Source organism: Ascaphus truei, chromosome 4 (assembly GCF_040206685.1).
Source record: "Ascaphus truei isolate aAscTru1 chromosome 4, aAscTru1.hap1, whole genome shotgun sequence".
NCBI classification, from domain to species: Eukaryota; Metazoa; Chordata; class Amphibia; order Anura; family Ascaphidae; genus Ascaphus; species Ascaphus truei.
This window is the reverse complement of record NC_134486.1, coordinates 330,317,774-330,336,844: the sequence shown is the minus strand read 5'-3', so window position 1 is coordinate 330,336,844 and position 19,071 is coordinate 330,317,774. Positions and strand designations below refer to the sequence as shown.

The following is a 19,071-nucleotide window of genomic DNA, read 5'->3' as shown; positions in this document are numbered from 1 at the left end:
GAACTGTACGGCAATAAAAGACAGGTTAATTGCTATTAGTTTTTTAAGACAACAACTCGCGATCGCCCACGTGAGTTTCTCGACGGTATTGCAGCCCGTGCTAAAATGCAATTTTCTGCACCCGATAGAAACCCGAGTCAACACGCGTCTAAGGCGGTACGGTTGGAAAACATCATGCGCCATGACATTGGTATTCCGATTTATACAACGCGTGAAGTTTTCGAATAACAGCCGCTGCAGCTGTATATAGACAATAAAACAATAAAACAATATAAACAATGTGGAAGACTTTACATATTACCATATTATCTCCCTTTAGAAGTGTGCTGCTGGTAAAAGAATTGGCCTTACATATATGGAAAATAAAAGAACAGATCCTGCGCTCCTACCAAATTGAGCTGAAATATACTAGTGACATGTTTACATTTAGAACCTAAGCCTGTGTGACAAAGGAGTCATTTGGATGCATCTTTTGATCAAAACATTATTCAAGCCGCCAACCTTGTCAAGGGAGACTCCGTTTAGCAGGTAACTACACTGAATATATGTAATTTCTTAATGTCCTGTGGACTAAACTTTGTGAGATATGTGAAAATGCATGAAGGGGTTAAATAAATGATGCATATGCTTTCTGATTTAGTGCAATTAAAAGCTGGCCAAAGCCAGTATCAGTATAATAAAGGTGAACTGTTGTTGCACAAATACCCTAGTGTGAAAATGTGAAATATTAACAGTAACTGTTATTGTTTGTAAAATGTGTTATCATAGGTTCATACATTCACCTAATTCATACAGTATAGTTCTTTTTTTTGCCCAGATTTCTCTATCTGGGACTATATATATTGTATACCTTACCTTGCAGTCTCAGACTTCAATGATCCCTCTAATGCAGTGGTAAGGCACATGATATACATTAAGGGCCACATGTGCGGCCCATAAGCCCCTGAAAGGGCCGCAAGTTACCCACATTATATATAGGAGATTCTCCTTGCCCCCTTCAATAAGCTTGTTGGTGCCGACGTGCTGATGAAAACTGCCCCAAGCCTCTCCTTATACTGGGAACTAGTGGTTAGAACTGTCATTAGGCAGCTCAGGGAGCGGGAAGAAGCTACAATTCACATCAGCAACATCTCCACTCTCTTTGTACTGGGGAGAGAGGGAGAGCAGACTTCTGGGGTGGTCAGCAGTTGTGGCCGCAGGTAAGAACTCCAAGGGCCATGCACTCATGTTGGTCTGTAGGAGAGAAAATATTGCCTACAGTTGGAGCATTTGAGTGACATTCTCTCTTGCAGTTTCCCTTTTGAAATTAAAACCTTTCTTAATTTTCCCATGTACTGTAAGCTATTGGGTACTGCCCCTTTAAAGCAGCAAAAGTGAAAAATCCTATGTGGGTTTTTTTTTATAAATCAGTTCTTTAGTATTAGACTTTACTATACTTTTTGCTATTTTTTTTTACTCCTAATGCCATTATTAATAAAAAAAATGATGTACTGATAATTCTGTACTTGGTACAGCAACCAGTTAGAAAGTCACGTCCATTTTCTCTTTTGAAACAGGCGGACACACACCTTTTTTTTTAACTCTGCCCTTTGACAACAAAGTATCACAAACAGATCTGTTCCTGTGTTCCAAACAGCAAACTGTCTACTGAATTACTCTGAAAGCTGTAACACCAATGTGTTACACTTAGTAATATAATGTTACATATCAGCTGAAGCATTTCACAGACTGCAGCACAGTGTTAGAAGGCGGCCATTTCGTTAGGCACACAATCAGGCTTTTTACAGATGTATAACTGGAGCACCAAACGATTGCCAGCTTAGGTAAGATTGTAGAATTATACATTGTCACATGCTTTACATATAAAAATAAGAAGAAAAATAAGGGGGGGTGTAGTATTGTTGCTTTAAAGTTAATCTTGGTTACACACAACAACATGGTGCAATAAATAAGCATATAAATTGCAACTGTTATTATAAAAAAAGAAAACAGACACTTGCAAAATGCCTTACTTGAATAGAAAGGTATGACAAAATGAATCCATCCTGCAGTTACTGATTTAACGACTTTGCCTTCTTTCACTAAATAACACTTCCATTGATTAAAAAAACAACAACATATTTTCAATATTACAGTTTTCTTCAACAATTTTAAAGTCTACCTTACTCTGCAGTAATTATGCGTTTAAATATAATGTAATCTCATCCTTGGCTTTGTCACTACTAAGATTATTACTACTATAACAGGTGCAAAGCAGCAGTATGAACTATCATAAAAAACAGAAGTTCTAAGTCTGAGAAAGAGAATTACAATATGGTTTGAACAGGGAACCAAAAAGGATAAAAAAAATAAAAGGAGAGAAGGTTAGGTTAGTTTGTAAATTCAGGCTTTTGATAGTAGACATTATATTAAGTAGCATCATTTTTCATACTAAAAATGCTATATGTTATATATCTTTCCACATAAAAGCAGGATAACCCAAGTAACTCTTGCTGACTGGTTTACTTAATGCTCTTAATGCACAAATGATTATCATTAATTCATTTAGAATTTCTTTAGAATAAATAAAAAAAGAAACATATATTTGCATAAAACAAGTTTATTTTCATACTGTATACATTCCCTCTAAACATGTATAACACTGTGTAACATTCTACTCATAACATAAATACTTAAGGTCCTGGCTTGAACAGCCTGTCACAGTCACAGAAACCAGGAAAAGTGCAGTTTGGCATATCCTAGTGAGACAGTTGCTAGGCTCAATGTCAGATTCTCGGGCTGAGATGGTATTACAGTGCAAGAGGACCCTTGCTTCTAAGTGAAAGCTTTTTTTTAATGGGCAAACCAATGCATGCCATTAGTCCCCTGGGCTGTGCAAAGTTAATGTCACACACTGGAACATTTTATTGCTTTTGAATTGGCAGCAGTCTGAACTGTAAATGAATGGAACAAAGATTGTGTCCTGATTACCCTGTTTTAGAGTTTCTGCTTGAAATTAATCCAAGCATATTGTACAATGTTTATAAATGCTTTTGCAGTGGATAGCTAAATACGGTTGCTTGCCCCACAGACCCAGAATGCTTCCATAGCATTGCTACACTGAAGGGTTTTTAATATATTTGGCTACTACTGTTGGGGATATTGCTATGATTTTGTTAACTGTGTGCAATGCACTGGTTATCTGTGTTGGTGGCCGTCCTGTCTGCTGACTGAGTGGGAGGATCACACTGTGTGAGACTAATAAGGACAGAGCTGTTTCTCCCCTCTCCCACTCTTTGGGTGTCTCAATCCAGTAACTCTTCAGCATTTGCGGCTTTGTATCATTTTGACTTAAGGATTTATTGAAACAGCTTAAAGGTAAGATAACATTTAAAGACAGCAATACTGTCATGACATAGCTGTGTGTTCTGCTTTGATGCCACCCTTAAAACTTTATGTTCCATAAACAACATGCTATTTTGCTTCACACATACTGGGACAAGTCTTACATAATTAAGTCATGTAAAGCAACAGTGCTGAAATAAATATTTACATGCATGAAATATATGATGTATCTGATACAGTAAACACTAATTAGAGTTATAGTTTGCATGTTGTGTGATTACAGAGGCCCAGATCAAGTTCAATACAAGTATTTTAATTGGTGATCAGGAATGAGAAATATAACTGTTAAATGGTGAAATAGTTTATTATTACAAAATGACTTTTGTTTGCTTATTGGAGACAGGTTACTGTGAAATAAATATCTTTAAATAGTTCAGTGACTGCAATTCGCCTTTTCCCAATAATAAGGATTCGAGTTTTCTGCCTCTACTTCCACTATTTATCTCGATCGGTGTCGCTCAAGTTCAGACTTGGGCACAGCAGTGAGAATGATTTAGTGGCAGCCTGGGATGGCAAATCCACAACATGAGATGTCCTCTCGCCAGGTTACTCAACCAAAACGTAATCAATCCTAAATAACCGCATTACTTGTAAACACAGTCATCTTACTCTTGCATACAAGTTTTTAACTCTTTGGACTTCTTTAATCTACACGTTTAAGAAATCGGTTTGATTTATGATTTCTAAAAGCACCTAAACTTGTGTCTGGTGTAATAATTATTATTATTATTTCAATACAAGTAGTGTTTGAAAAGTTATATGAGAACATATGTCATCATAGTGTTCACCCATGAAATGATTCATGTTGGTCAGGGGGGAATACAAACACACTCAGGAAGTCCTACACGTGTGTTTATAACTACCGGGGGTGGGGGCGACACTAACCATAACTCATATTTATGCACTAAAAAGACACCCGAATCATTTGCAAGGATTACAAGCGTTGCTAAATGGTTTTGTATTTTTGATCTTGTACCAGTAAAAAACCCAGTTAATCATTTCCCCCTAATGGGTCTCCTCAATGTCACATATTCCAAATGTTTGCCTATTTAAAGTCTGCTCTCACGTGCTAATTACGATGCATTGATGGGCCACAACAGTCAAAGGATATGTAGCAAGTTAACTCTTTGATCTCTAATTTGATATCGATTTGAAGTAATGGAGAAGTTTGGTTAAGATTGTTCTCCCCTCCCCCACGCCACCCACTTGCACGCTGGGGTGGGCATTGGAGAGCCCTGTTGTTTCTAAATAAATAACTTTCTGGTGGTAATAGCTCAACTTCTATTACAATAATGGTTACATATATAATGACAATCAAAATATTCTGAAAAGGGACAGATTTGATTAACAAAAATCCGTTCTACAGTATCAATGTGCTTGTCAGGGCTGGAAAGGTTAGGGAGGTTGGCGACCCACGGGGAGAGCACAGAGTAATGATCAGGGAAATGCAGTGTCAGAGCTAATCAGAGCATTAGTGTTACAGAATGTGTTAACACAGGATCCGGAAAAGCGAGGCAGAGCGAGCTATCTGATACACAGCAGGAGTGTTTGATTAAGGAGCAGTGTGACAGACCCACAAGTGATCAGCAAGTGAGATACTGTAGAAACCAGATCTCTTTGAGACAGCAGTCTGACTTCGGGGACTTTATATAGCTGGTATAACAAAGGTGGATAAAGGTAGGACAGGGACGATCTATGTGGTTTGGCAGAAGCAGAGTAAGTGATCTAGAAGTGAAGCCATGTAATATATATTAACAGAAGTGGGATCTACTGTATGCTCTTCATTCATGATACCATAGGAAAGAATGTGTTTACAGTATATTGTAGTGGTGTAATCTGTGAAATAGGAAAAAGTAATGTTTCAATAGTTGAATGATCTGCGAAAGACAGAAGTATGGAATACTATAGTAGGAGCTTTGATAGAGAAGTATGTTGTGGCAGACTGTGGTAGGATTTATAATAGTATTGTTATTATTGTTAATAATGTTATGGAAATAGAAACATACTTACTTTAGTGGGAGAATGAGATGAAACCTATTTGAAAGACATGCTGCTACAAACTAGAAAGATTGTACCCCTTAAATGAGACTCTGAGAGTGAGGTGACAGGTGAAATATTATGGTCTTTGTGGGATTATTTGTTTGGGAAACAAATGTGTAGAGTTTGGTAGAGATGACCTTTATTTTAAATATTGTGATCTTAAGTGAAAAAGTAATTACCTTAATTTACCTTTGAAAGTGGCTCCTCCTTTGAGGAGAAGGAGTGGCTCAGTGAGTAAAGACACTGACTGGCACTGAGGGGAACCTGGTTCAATGCCTGGTGTTGGTTCCTTTAGACCTTGGGCAAGTAACTTTATAAGAAAAGGGGAAGGGGAAACACAAAATGGATGTGCCCCCAAAAGAATTCACTTAAATGCACACCACCCAAGTGTAAAAATTAACTTTTAATAAATACTTAAAACATATATTACCAAAGTAACGTGTGATGTGAATTAAAAATGTATTAAATACATTGCGCAATGTTGTCAGTCTCCTACTTGGAGCTGTTTTTAATGTAGTGTTTGCAGTATCCTGGGTGTAACTGTGAAGACCGTATGAGTTAACTATTCATTAATCAATTCATGGTCAGTGTGCCTGCTATCCTTGCACCTTATGTGAGGCGTCTTCATATCACACTGCTGTGTATTCAAGCCAACACTGCTGTATTTGGAAGTTCTATAATACAGCTATTATACCATCACATACCAGCGTTATTATCTCTATGTAAATGTGCAGGGGAGCTATATTTAGCAGTAATAGGATATTCAATCCTGTGGCCACCTACCTGAATATATTTATATACAACTCTACATTTGGTCTCATCGTTGCCCCAGAGGGGTTAATACCCTACTCATAGCAGTCCCTGTCTTTAACATCCCATCATATCAATTGGTACTGGGATAGTAAGAATAACTAATGACACGGTTGCTTGATAGCTATGATTTAATACATTTTTAATTCACATCACACGTTACTTTGGTAATATATGTTTTAAGTATTTATTAAAAGTTAATTTTTACACTTGGGTGGTGTGCATTTAAGTGAATTCTTTTGGGGGCACATCCATTTTGTGTTTCCCCTTCCCCTTTTCTGATTCACTTTCAGTTCACAGTTTGCACCCACCTTTTGATTACCTCACTTATGAATATAAACACTTCATTCAATTAGTATGGTCCTGTGATCACTCCCCACTCTTTGTTGTTTCGTCAAGTAACTTTATCACCCTGTGCCTCAGGCTCCAAAAACATAGATTGTACGTTCCACAGGGCAGGGACTGTGTCTGCAAAATGTATCTGTAAAGCGCTATGTAAAACTGTGTTATACAAGAACAAACAATTATTATTATGTTCTGATGCTAGTTAATATGTAATAATATGACATAGGTTAATTATTTAAGTTATCAATTTGAAAGGGCCATAAAATGTAATGATCTTGATCTGGTAAGAGGTGTGAGAGGTGGTCTAACATTAGCATCAAAATATTTGTTCTTATATAACACTTACAGTGTAGGCAGTGCTGTACATAGAATTTTGGCACCATAATGAGACCCCATACTCTGAACAGTTTCCAATTACAATCTCATTTTGATGCCTGAGACACAGGGCAAACATCTAACTCTCCCAAGGGGTATACATCAGAATTTGAACTGTGCCCCTCTGTTTCAAACACAGTGCCATTGTTTTCTAAGTCAGCACCTTTACTCCCTGAGCTATTCCTTTAATCATATAACTTGATCAAGTGTGGGGGTAACGGAGAGTATGCTTATATCCAGTCTTCGACAAACCTATACATTTTCTCGCCCCGGGCGAGTGGATTTAACCCCCGGGCGAGTAAATATTGGCCCAAGCAGCACACGTTTGGTACTAGGTGGCGAGTAGATTTTTTTGTGTGGCGAGTAGATTTTTTGGTGATTTGTCAACCACTGCTTATATCAGTCTATAATTAGAAAGCATGAACTCTATCAGATTGGTACAACTGGTAAAAGTGGCATGATTTTGCACAGTAACTATGTAAGAGAAAAGAGCACATACTAGACAGAGTAGCAAGGATTGTAACATATAAAGGCATAATCTGTGAGATGGGCATTGTATATGAGTGAAGTGTATGACCTGCTAAAGAGAACTGTGTATGTGTGTGTTACACAGAGAGGGAGAAAGGAGAGATTTATAAAACATGTCTCAATATTTGAGATAATAGCTTGCATGCATGAGATGAAGAGGTAGGATTACCTGCAAGATCACCACAAGTTATGCAGACAGCGACCTCTTAATTTGTAAATAGAGAAGCACGTGAGTTGAAAACAGAATCAAGTCAGAACAAGTGCAGTTGTTACAACATCATTTTAAATCAGGTTGGAAATTGTCCCAATCCCAGTAATAGACTCAACCCTTGATGGACATTGAAAAGGTGAAATAGGGGAAGAAGGGAGAACAAGGACATTACAAAGACATTTAAATGTAAAGGAAAAAAATGGATGTGGTGCTCTGAATGGCATTTTAGGGAAAATACATGAAGAAAATAAGCAGTAATAGGAACAATCCTTAAAATTGTACATGAACTGCCAGGAATGTAACTCGTCCATGTGATCACCAGATAGGAAACTTAGGCATAGGCAGATCAGCAATTCAGCACCCTGCTCAAGGAAAACAGCTGCTGTTAGAGTCCAGAGAGTAGAGTAGACCATTCTAAGCTCATCAACCACATTTCGAATACTTAGTAGCTTATATCAATTTACACAAAATAATGAGCTTACTTCAGTGCACATTCGACTCCAAACATTGCATGTGGATATCTTATAGTATTTGTCATTAAATAATATACAGTAAATATATACAGTACTGTAGTACACAACCTAAAATATATTAGCTCAATATATTACAGACCATTGTGCCACGATAATTAGAAATAAAAAAAAAAAACTATGATTAAATGGAAAAGATCAAAACTTAGGTGTTAAAAAGAGTGTTATGGACTGAAAAAATGAATAAGTTAAAATAGATGACACTAGTAAATTTAGTGTTCACTAGACTAGAGTGTAGGAATATTAGATCTGCAGTTATCTTCCACATCAGTAAAAACTTTACAAACAATGTTGACTTCCCAGGTCTGCAATATTAATGATACAATAATGAATCGTTCTCAGTATTTTAATTCATCTGAAGTTCATTGTATGAGCATCATCTACAGGATGGAAACCACCTGGAAAAGCCTTGTAACACTTGGAAACACAAGGGACTATGTATACAAATAGAAAAGGGCAAAATCATTGGGAAACAAATGTAGAGAGCCTTGATCGCCATATATGACACTTATTTCTACATCTTTACTTCTGTTTTTGCAAATCCTATGAGAGATAACGTTAATTAGACCTTGATTTACTTAAGGAAAAAGTGTTGTTTATGGGCATTTTCACTATTGCACAGCTGTAGCAATTACAAATATAGCTGTATTTATTAAAGCATATTATCATTATACTGTATGTATAAAGCAAAAGACAAAAATAGCCAATGCTACATCCAATGTGATAAAATACATAGTTAAATACTTCAATGTTAGTATTCTCATGAGAATACTAACATTGAAGTATTTACTGTAACTATGTATTTTGTCACATTTGATGTAGAATTGGGAATTTTTGTCTTTTGCTGAATACATTTGCCCATGCTCAGTAGCACTCCCTTTGAGACACACACACACACACACACACACACACACACACACACACACACACACACACACACACACACACACACACACACACACACACACACACACACACACACACACACACACACACACACACACACACACACACATATATATATTGTGGTGGGTTCTGGGGTTAGAGCTTGCTGGGATTGTGTGTTACCATTATGTGTAAACAGCTTAATTTGAGTGCACGTAGTGATAGATATTTTACCAGTTTTTGTGGAATAGTTCTTCTTCAGAGTAATACACATCACTATACTGTATATTCAGTTTGATTTATTAACATTAGCAGCACAGGCTATTGTGTAATATTGGGTTGTAAAGAGTAGAATGCAAGGAGATACAATAGTGCATTAACTTTTTACTAGGAAGCCACAAACACAATAAAAATATTGCCTGTAATGTTTAGAACAATATTTCATATATTACCTCAAAATGATAGCTTTACAACTCCCTTGTTTAGTGTTGAGTGTGTTGGGATGTCCCCAGTATCATCATAACCACTGCTTGTTCACTGGGACTCTCCTGCTGTTCCCCCCGATATCAGTCTTAAAAAGGCAAATCCACCATTTTTTTTCTATTCCTTAAAATCTGAGTCCAAATCCGAATTGTAAGGACCTGCCCCTGCAGCCATTTCCCCTTGACACTTCTATATTCCTGTATTTCCTTTGACTATACCAAGATGGCCAACATCTGTGGCCGCTTCGCCTCACGCGAGATGGCCAAAAACCAGGAAGTGATCTCACTTTGCCCTCTACCAGATGGAAACTGTAATTGGATCAACTGGGCCAGGCTTTATAAGGAAGCCAGTTGCTCTCAGCTAGCACCTTAGCAAGTTATCTTTTCCTTGTGCTCCTGGACACTGTTGTGTAGCCTGTCCTGAACATTTGCCTGTCCCTGGATTCTCTTTGCCTCTCTGCTGCTCTGATCTTGGACCATGATCCTGACTACACTGCTACACCCTGCCCCGACCTTTAACTGTGACCTGGTTATTCTCTTCAATCAGGACTCAGTCCCAAAACCTGTGGACAGTTCCCATAAAGTATCCTGCCCCAGCTCTGCGAGTCAGCCCCCTGCTTAGAGACGAGCACTGTCACACGAATCTGACAAACAGAATCCAATCCAATATTGGATTTAAGTTGAATCAGTCATTGGATTTGATATGAACATGTTCTGTGGACAGGATTTACTTTAAATCCAAGCACCATGGATTTTAAACAATCTGTATGTGATAAAGTTGATGAAAACGGAAACTCGATTTCCAACGTGTGGATTGGATTTTGTCTGAAAAGCTCGGGAAAATATGGGAAAGACCAGTTCCCAAAACCAGTTCGCCCATCTTGTGATATCAATAAGTATCATATATAATTTAAAACATAACTTGTATCTTAAATGTATGATCTATGATCTTACATCTTTCTGTATAAACAGATCTACACTTTATATCGTTTGACTAATATTACTGGCTGTTAAAAAAATTAATGCCCAAAATGATTGGTTGTTCTGGTGGATCCACAAAATTCATATGGACCTTCGGGAGATGGTAAAATATAGGAACTTTTGATTTAGTGATTAATAAAAAACGATACTCAAAGGAATTTAACACTTTTTTTTCTTTTAGCCCTTCATTTAATTCCTTTAAAAAGTTCTCAGTGGTTTGGATTCAACACTTTGGTAGGTGCCTGTGTCACTCAGCAATCCATTAGCCTCCCTAATATAATCTTTTCTGTCTTGTATTACTACTCCGCATCCTTTATCAGCTTTCTTTATGAGCAAATGAACTCAAATGAAACAAAAAACTTCAAAACATTCTTTATTTCATATAATTTTTTAGAACAAAATTTATTGAAGTCTTTTTTTATCAAACTATGAAAAGTTTCTATGCAGCCTCCCTTGGAACCAACTGGAAAGAAAGGTGATTTTTTTTTTTTTACAGAGGTCTGATTCTTAGCATTTTCTTTAATCTCATATAACAATAAATCAGTATTTCTTTTTACATATATTCTTAAAAAGTGTCTCTTAAGAGTTAGGTTCCTAGTTACAGGTGGACCATGATTCACCTGCACCCTGCGTATCACTTGGAGCCAGTAGAAGGTGGCCGAAGTGCGGCTGTGATCGCGGCAAATCACAGTGCAGGGTGATTTTCCAGTAAGGATCAACACAGCGGGGTCCCTGATTTTGAATGGGACCTCCGCTGCGTTAATCTTACCAGGCCACACTGGTCTGGAAGATCTGTGCAGAGAGAAACGGTCCCTCTCTCTGTGTCTCCCCGTACAGCTCTTAAAGGAAATTGCTCTGTTTTTATTTTTAGTACATAGGATTGAAGCAGGGGTTCTCCGGAGTTGAACCACATTAATTTGAGGTCCGGGGACCCCCTGCTTACCAAGGTATAGGCCTCCGTATCGAGTGATGGTATCTCCTGCAAGTTTAAATGTCCTGTGTCACGTGACCGGGACATTTAAACTTGCAGGAGATACCAACACCCCATACTGGGGCCAGTACCTCGGGAAGCAGGTGGTCCCCGGACCTGAAAGTATTGCAGTTCAGCTCCGGAGACCTACTGCTTGAATACTATGTACTAAAATTTTTAAATAAAAACAGTGTGATCACCTGTAAAAGCTGTACAGGGAGACACAGAGAGAGGGACTGCTTCTCTCTGTTCTCTCTTTGCAGCTCTTCCAGACCAGTGTGTCCAGGTATGATTAATACAGCGGAGGTCCCATTCAGAATCAGGGACTTTGCTGTGATAATTCTTATGGGAAATTAGTCTACTGAGTCTTTGTCCGTACGGAAGCTGCGATCGGGCCGTGGTCAGACTCCGTTCAGTGGCCAAATTTGAAATATATGATACTCCATCTGTATTTATGTTCATCTATAAATAATTGAAAGTCATTTGGGCCAAAGTAAGGGGAAAAACTCGGGCCCTTAGTCAGTAAGGTTTGCTGTACTCTACTTAATTCCATAACCCCTTTGGGCATATTGTTCCACTTTTCATAGCATAATTTACCTTAATTTTTGCAGATCTCATATCATCCTCTTTTTCCTCTTCTATATTTAATCTTCTTTTCCTGTTGAGGGGGGGGGGGGGGGGTACTATACTAACCTTTTCCTCTAGTGGAAGCCGTATCTCTCAATTGGGTTTTTTTTCTCTACCCCATGACTTCTTAAAAAAATGATATTTTCACTTATCTTTCTATTGCTAGATAACTGATGTTACCTAAAATAGGATTCGAGGGCTCCTACGTCGAATCCTAACATTTCTATCTCTCTACTGTATCTCTCCTTTAGTATACCCATTGATTTTTTTCACCTCATTACTATATTCTGTTTAAGTCATCTGCCTTTCTTTTGTGATTAATTCTCCTTTAATTTTTCTTTGATAAACAACTCCAATGTTTCTGCTGATTCTCTTTATAATCCTTTAGCTCACTATATATACATGTCTTCTGTATAAAAATAACAGTTTCTTTTTCACCTTGTTAAACCCAGAAACACAGTGGGGCCTATTTAGGTAGCTTCAATGTTAACACTGCAACATTGAACATGTTTGTATGTTCCAAACGAACGTTGTGAATTTTGTGAAAAAACGGTATTCAATATACATATCGCTTGGTAAATATAATTTGGTACAAAATTGAAACGTACTTTTCAAGTAATATGCCCATGTGATTTCACATTTCATTTAAAAAAAACCCACAATTAAATAAAAAACAATCAAAGTGCTTCTTACCTTTGCCGGGATGAAGGCTCATCCCCTTCATCCAACTGTACCACCAACAACTCTTGACCCACAAAGCAATGATCCTCATGTTGAAGTACAGCATGATGCGCAGAAATTCACAATCCTCAGTCTCTTGAAGAGCAGTCACCGGTGACTAGATCTTATCGGCTTTCTTTTCTTCTTTTATTTTATCTTCTTTCTTTTTTTCTTTCTTCTCTTGAACAGTTCTAGGAGATATTGAGTCTCCATTTTCTTCCTGTCAAATGAGCCATGACAGACCTTATATAAGGCCTGTGATGTCACATTTGACAGATCCATGGTACATCCACCAATTAGATTGGTGGATGTACCATGTATCTAGACATCAGATTTGGCAGAGAATAACTTCTCTACCAAACTTGAGAGGATATCATGGTACATCCACCAATCCGATTAGCGGATGTACCATGTGATGCCTTCCATTTTTTGGACTGATCTGATATCAGCTTAAAGGGAGGAAAGCCTTCAATCAGGGCTATGCTTCCCTCCCTTTAAGGTGTTTTCACATCACCCCAAAAAAGGGAAGGCATCACATGGTACATCCACCAATTGGATTGGTGAACGTACCATGTGATTCCATCAGGTTTGATAAAGTAGTCATTCTCTGCCAAATATGATGCCTAGACACATGGTATATCCACCAATCTTATTGGTGGATGTACCATTTGTCGGTCAAATGTGATGTCACAGGCCTTTTATAAGGCCTGTCACGCCTCATTTTACAGGAAGAAGACAGCGAGTGAACATCTCCTGGACCTGTTCAAGAGAATAAAGAAAAAAAGAAAGACGATAAGAAGTGAAGATTTACTCTCCGGCTAATAGCACTTTTGTTCATTCCTATGTGGTGGGGTTGGTGGTAGAGGGGATGAGTGAGGGGGTAGTTGCCCCAGGGTGGGTGCTTAGGCTTCGCAGGAGGGATTAACCCCTTCATTCCTTAGCAGTTGTAACTGCTAAGGTAAGGGTGGGGTTGACCCCTCCCAGGTGGCCTAAACACCCACCCTGGGGCAACTATAACCTTCACTCGCCCACTGTATCACCAACAAACTGGGTTGCTGCTATTTAACCCCTCCTTTACCTTAGCGGTTAGCCACTAAGTTAATGAAGGTCTCCTATGTAGTAAAAATATTTTTTTCTCCCTCATATACACATCGCGAATCCGATCTGAATATGCAAGTTTAAGGTGTGATATGCCTATCAAAGCCGTTACTGGAAGAAAAAAAAATCAAGTTTGGGCATTTTTAAGCTACTGCATGGCTTATCTGAGACAGAGTGCTAACAATCAGTAAAAAGCCATTTCCAAAAGATTTTGCCATGTTATCGAAGCTCTCTCAATAACTACACATGCAATATCATTTGGAAAGTGCACTTGCCAGTCGATAAGTAACTTATCAAAGTTTACTGAATATGCCCCAATGACTTTCTAATTTGAGGAGTTTCTCCAACTGGGGAAACGGCTCCGAATTATTTTTTGCACCCTGAAGAACTGGCTCAGTGAGTTAAAACATTGACTAAAAACAATGACACTGTGTTTCATGTAGGGGAGTATGGCTGGACGGCCTGTAGGCGAGGTCAGACAATAGTCCACATGTGTAGTTTCAGGTTAAAGCAAATATTAAGTGGTTTTATTTCTTCACCGCAGAACTAAACATTTGGGCACACTGTCCCTTTATGGCAACACAAACCATAGCAAAATAACACCTACTCCACATTGGGAGAACTTACTCACAATCCAAGCCCTATCTATCAGGCTGGATAGCTATCTCCAGTTCCCAACCTTTTAACATACATCACAATCAATTGGAAACAATATTAAAGTTCTTACTTTCCCTTAGAAAGAGGCTTGGGAATCCATCTGGCTAGCAGGTTGCATAGGACAGCTCTTTAGTATGAGACAGGCACCTGCTACAAGCATTTGCTTCCTTACATAACATGCTGGTTGTCAGGTGTGCCTGCTTCCTTCCTGATTGCCCAGCTATTCTTAACCTTCTGATTGCTTGATGAAGGACTCAGATGTATGTTTCCCAGGCATAACTATTAGTACCTGACTTCACCCTGTCACAGGGAGCCTAGGCAAGTCACTGTATCTGCCTGTACTTCCAGCACCAAAAATTAGATTGTAAGCTCTATGGGACAGATACTCATTGTCCCTACAAAATTCTATGTACAGCACTGTGTACACTACTGGTGCCATCCAAGAAAAAAACACTATTATCCATAAAACTCTTATCAAGTGTCTTTAGCATTCTTTTTCTTTAAAAAATAATTCATCTCGTCAAATTGGAAGAACATTATTCTAAAATATGGTCCCATTCCTTCACAAGTGTTCATTCTGTGCTCTAAAAGTGGTCAGTTTTAAAATCCTTAATCCTCTGGGAATTCATTTGGCCTCTAAAAACATTTCTATGCTTGCTATATCCCCATTTTATTTCCATAATTAAAAAATTCAAAATTCAAATTCTTTAAATTGAACCTCAATGTTATCGCCAGATAAAATACCATAAAATTATCCTGTTCAAAACGAAAAACCTGTTGTAGATCCTGTTTTCTATTCATTTGACTAAGTATTTGATTAAAAGTCCTAATTTGACCCACAAAAAGCTTTACAATTAGAATACGAGCTAAAGAACAGTGTATACAATGTTTAATCGACAGTACATGTGCACTAAATAACGTGATAAAAATGTGTCGATATTACTAACGAAAAAAATGAAAAACTGACATTTTAGCAATAAATATACAAGTGAATATATGTGGAATAATTAGTGAAGAAATAAAAATCAAATACTTCAAAGTCCAAATATAATACCGTACCTAAAGATAATACAAAGGGAAGACCATCTAATGTGCAATCTAATAACACACCTCCAATAACAATGATTAGAAGTACCACTAGGCAGTTATAACCCAATACAAGAGGTTATTACTAAAAGAACAACAACAAAAAGTTCAGAATGTTCCTCAAGAAAATGTCCCAGGGAAGTACAGTAATGGGGTCCTCCTAGATCACTCCAATATTATATTTAATACTATGCCTTCTCTTCTTAATCTAGGATGTTTGGTTGCGGCCGTTTTGCCACCACTCACCTTGCTGCGGGGACATCTCACCCCTGGTCGCTTTGCTGCCAAAGTCAGTCCCTAATGTTAGCCATTAGCCTAAAAACCCTTTAGTTTAAAAACCTTATCCTGGTCCCGTTATCCTAGAAACCCCATACTCTAAAAACCTTACCTGAGTCACCCTAAACTAAAAAACCCTTAGCCTAAAAACCTTACCACAGTCAATTTAGCCTTAATCCTCCTCATCTTAAAAACCTTTTACACTAAAAACCTTACCCTGGTCCCCTTAGCCTATAAACCCCTCAGCCTAAAAAAACTTACTCTTTTCCCCTTAGTCTAAAAACCCCCTAGCCTAAAAACCCCTTACCTGTAAAACCCCATGCCTAAAAATGATATTCCACTCCCCTTAACCTAACAATAATTACCTACCTTGGGGCCGAAAACGATTTAGGTAGATAGCCCCACCGATGAGAAAATCATAACTGAATAAATCAGATGCAAGTGTGAGCTCATTCAGTCTCCACCAACATTGACTGATAACATATACATTTTGACAGATGAAATGACAGATTAGATGAAAATGAGTTATGAGACTCAAATGATTTGAAGTCTAATATCAGCTAAGATAATACATAGGCAACGCACTCAGATTTATGTTTCTCTTTTTCTCTTATATCTATGTAGCCCTCTTACCCCCACCCTAAGTGAGATTGAGGTGGGTAGGTGTATCTGACTACTCATCAGTGTGGTGCTGTACCTGTTTTGTAACCAGGAGGGCTGAGCTTCCGCCACGGGGAACCTGGGGCAATACAATACTATGGACAACCACTTACAATAGGTGCAGCGCCTCCACCTGCGATGGCTCCCACCAGAGGGGGAGTGGTTCCTCGCAGGACAATCAATAACCACAACTGAATTGATAATGACTAATACCTTTACTACAGTACTATGCATAGAATGAATACAACATAAACACATAACAACAGGTGTCCCTCGCTAAGGGCAACCTGACCAGGGCGTCTCGCCGGACGCTAACTTGCACTACAGCAGTATCCCACACTCTATGCGTCGCGGCGGACGCTACAACCTTAGGCGCCTCGGCGGACGCTAACACATAGGCGTCACGGCGGACGCTAACACATAGGCGTCACGGCGGACGCTAACCTTATGCGTCACGGCGGACGCTAACCTTCCAAAGAGTGATCCCACCCTGTGTCCAGTAACCCCAACCCAATGTCTCGCACTCCCAAGTCATATACCAATATGTGTGTGTGACTGCGCAGCCACTATGTCTGGTGATAGGCCTTGTTGGTGCACGTGAGTTTGTGGGTTACCTGCCCGGGCTCCAGCCACGGGTGCTGCTATACCCCTGGGGTTGGATCCGCCTGGATATCCTCCTACGCGTGGAGTAAATTCCAGCGTGGATAATATCACCGCAGCTCCACACCGTCTGTACCTTGGCGAGGATCTGTCTGCTTCCCGCAGGCCGCAGTCACTGCTAGCTTGGTCTCCGTGGAGATAGTCCAGCTCCCTCTTAGCAACCGATCAATGTTCGTGGTACACTACTAGCCAATAGATAATGGGGCAGGGTCCCTAACCTAGGGCCTGTCCCTACAATACTCAGCTAGGATGACTCAGGGCTGTCTGGGGCCTAGGGGATTGCTGGCCTAGTGCAGAGAGTCACTGACCCCTGCACCCTACCTCCTTCCCCTAGCTGCTTCAGTCACCAACTGCTGTGTGCAAAAACCCCACGAATTGTATCCATTCCCTGCAAGCAGGGAGCTCCTGCAGCCCTATTGGCTCCCTGGCGTCACATGGGGTGCTGCTGGGGCTCATGGGACTTGTAGTCCTCTTCAAGAGCCTCCCTGGTAGGCTAGGGCTTCGCGGGCTTTCTCGTCCTCCCCTCGCGCATGCGCGATCTCCCTGCAGTCCTCCTACGCCCTGCGCATGTGCAATGCATCTCCAATGGCGGCGCCCTGCACCGCGAACCTCCGAGACCGCAGCAACGCGATCGCGGCCTTAACGACGGCGCGATCACGTCCCCGGCAAACGGCCCGACCGCGTCCCCGGCAACCGGCCCGCTCGCGTCCCCGGCAACCGGCCCGACCGCGTCCCTGGCAACCGGCCACAACTCCAACAACGCGCGGCTCGCACAACAGAAGGAGGGGGTGAGTGCGCAAGGGGGGACCTGGCTACATCTATAATTATTATTATTTTGTAACTATCTAATATACAGTTTAAATGTTTTAGTAGTATGGTTTAATATGTTATATCACAGGGGCCTGCAACGCATTGCACCTCCACTTATCGCAGGTCCCTATAGCAGTGAAGGTGTAGAAAGTAGTGACACTATTTTGTTGCTCAGGTCATATATATCTTAAGTGGGCTGTGCATCAAGGTGAGAAAGAGAAAGATCTACTTTATAGATTTGTAAACTTTCCATTTGTTATCGTTTATCATGGATGTAAAACGATTTATAAGGTATCTTAAAATGTTGCTGTTGTATGCAAATTAAGCCCTGATCAGTCCACATTTAGACTTGTTGATACTTCCATTGAGCTCTCAGGCCCAGATCCTTAGAACTCGTTATTGACTTAATGATGCGCTAACTTGAATTAATGCATTATTAAGTGATAATGGGCCCTTCAAAGCTCCCAAATGTCACATTAAGGCCTATATTTCTGCTAAGACAGCCTGCTTTTAACTTTAATGGTGGTTAATATTAATGTTATGCAAAAGAGGTGTGCAACACCTTAATGCAAACCCACAGTAGGTCATTAAAGATAACACTGGCCTTTATGCAATTTTTTTAGGTCACATCTAAATCTGGTTGAAACTACTTTTTTGGCCTTGTCCAGGGTGCTGAAGTGGCCCACTGTATAGCAATAGAGAAAGCCCAAATGAAAACCCTGGACTATGACCCCCAAAAATAATCAACCCAAACCTATGTATTAACCCCTTAGAAGCCATAGTGGCCATGATGGCATGTATGAATTAATTCATGGTCACTAAGGTAGCTAAGGGGATAATACAAGCACCCTAACTACCTTCTACCCATTGTATAGTATAGTATAGTGATAAAACAGCTATGCAACACAAATGATTAACCCCTTAATTCACATGGGT

At 39.5% G+C, this 19,071-nt stretch overlaps 1 protein-coding gene across 3 annotated transcripts in view; it reads left to right on the top strand.

Moving 5' to 3' along the window:
• Positions 1–3,271: 3,271 nt before the first annotated feature.
• COL19A1 (collagen type XIX alpha 1 chain) overlaps positions 3,272–19,071 on the top strand; it is a 622,544-nt gene continuing 606,744 nt past the window's right edge. For 2 of the 3 annotated variants that reach the window (XM_075598080.1, XM_075598082.1), the window contains exon 1: positions 3,272–3,357. The gene's annotated coding sequence lies outside the window, so the exon portion shown is untranslated. Of the gene's footprint in view, positions 3,358–4,934; positions 5,062–19,071 lie in introns of those variants that run through there. The other variant, XM_075598081.1, reaches the window with a different exon arrangement.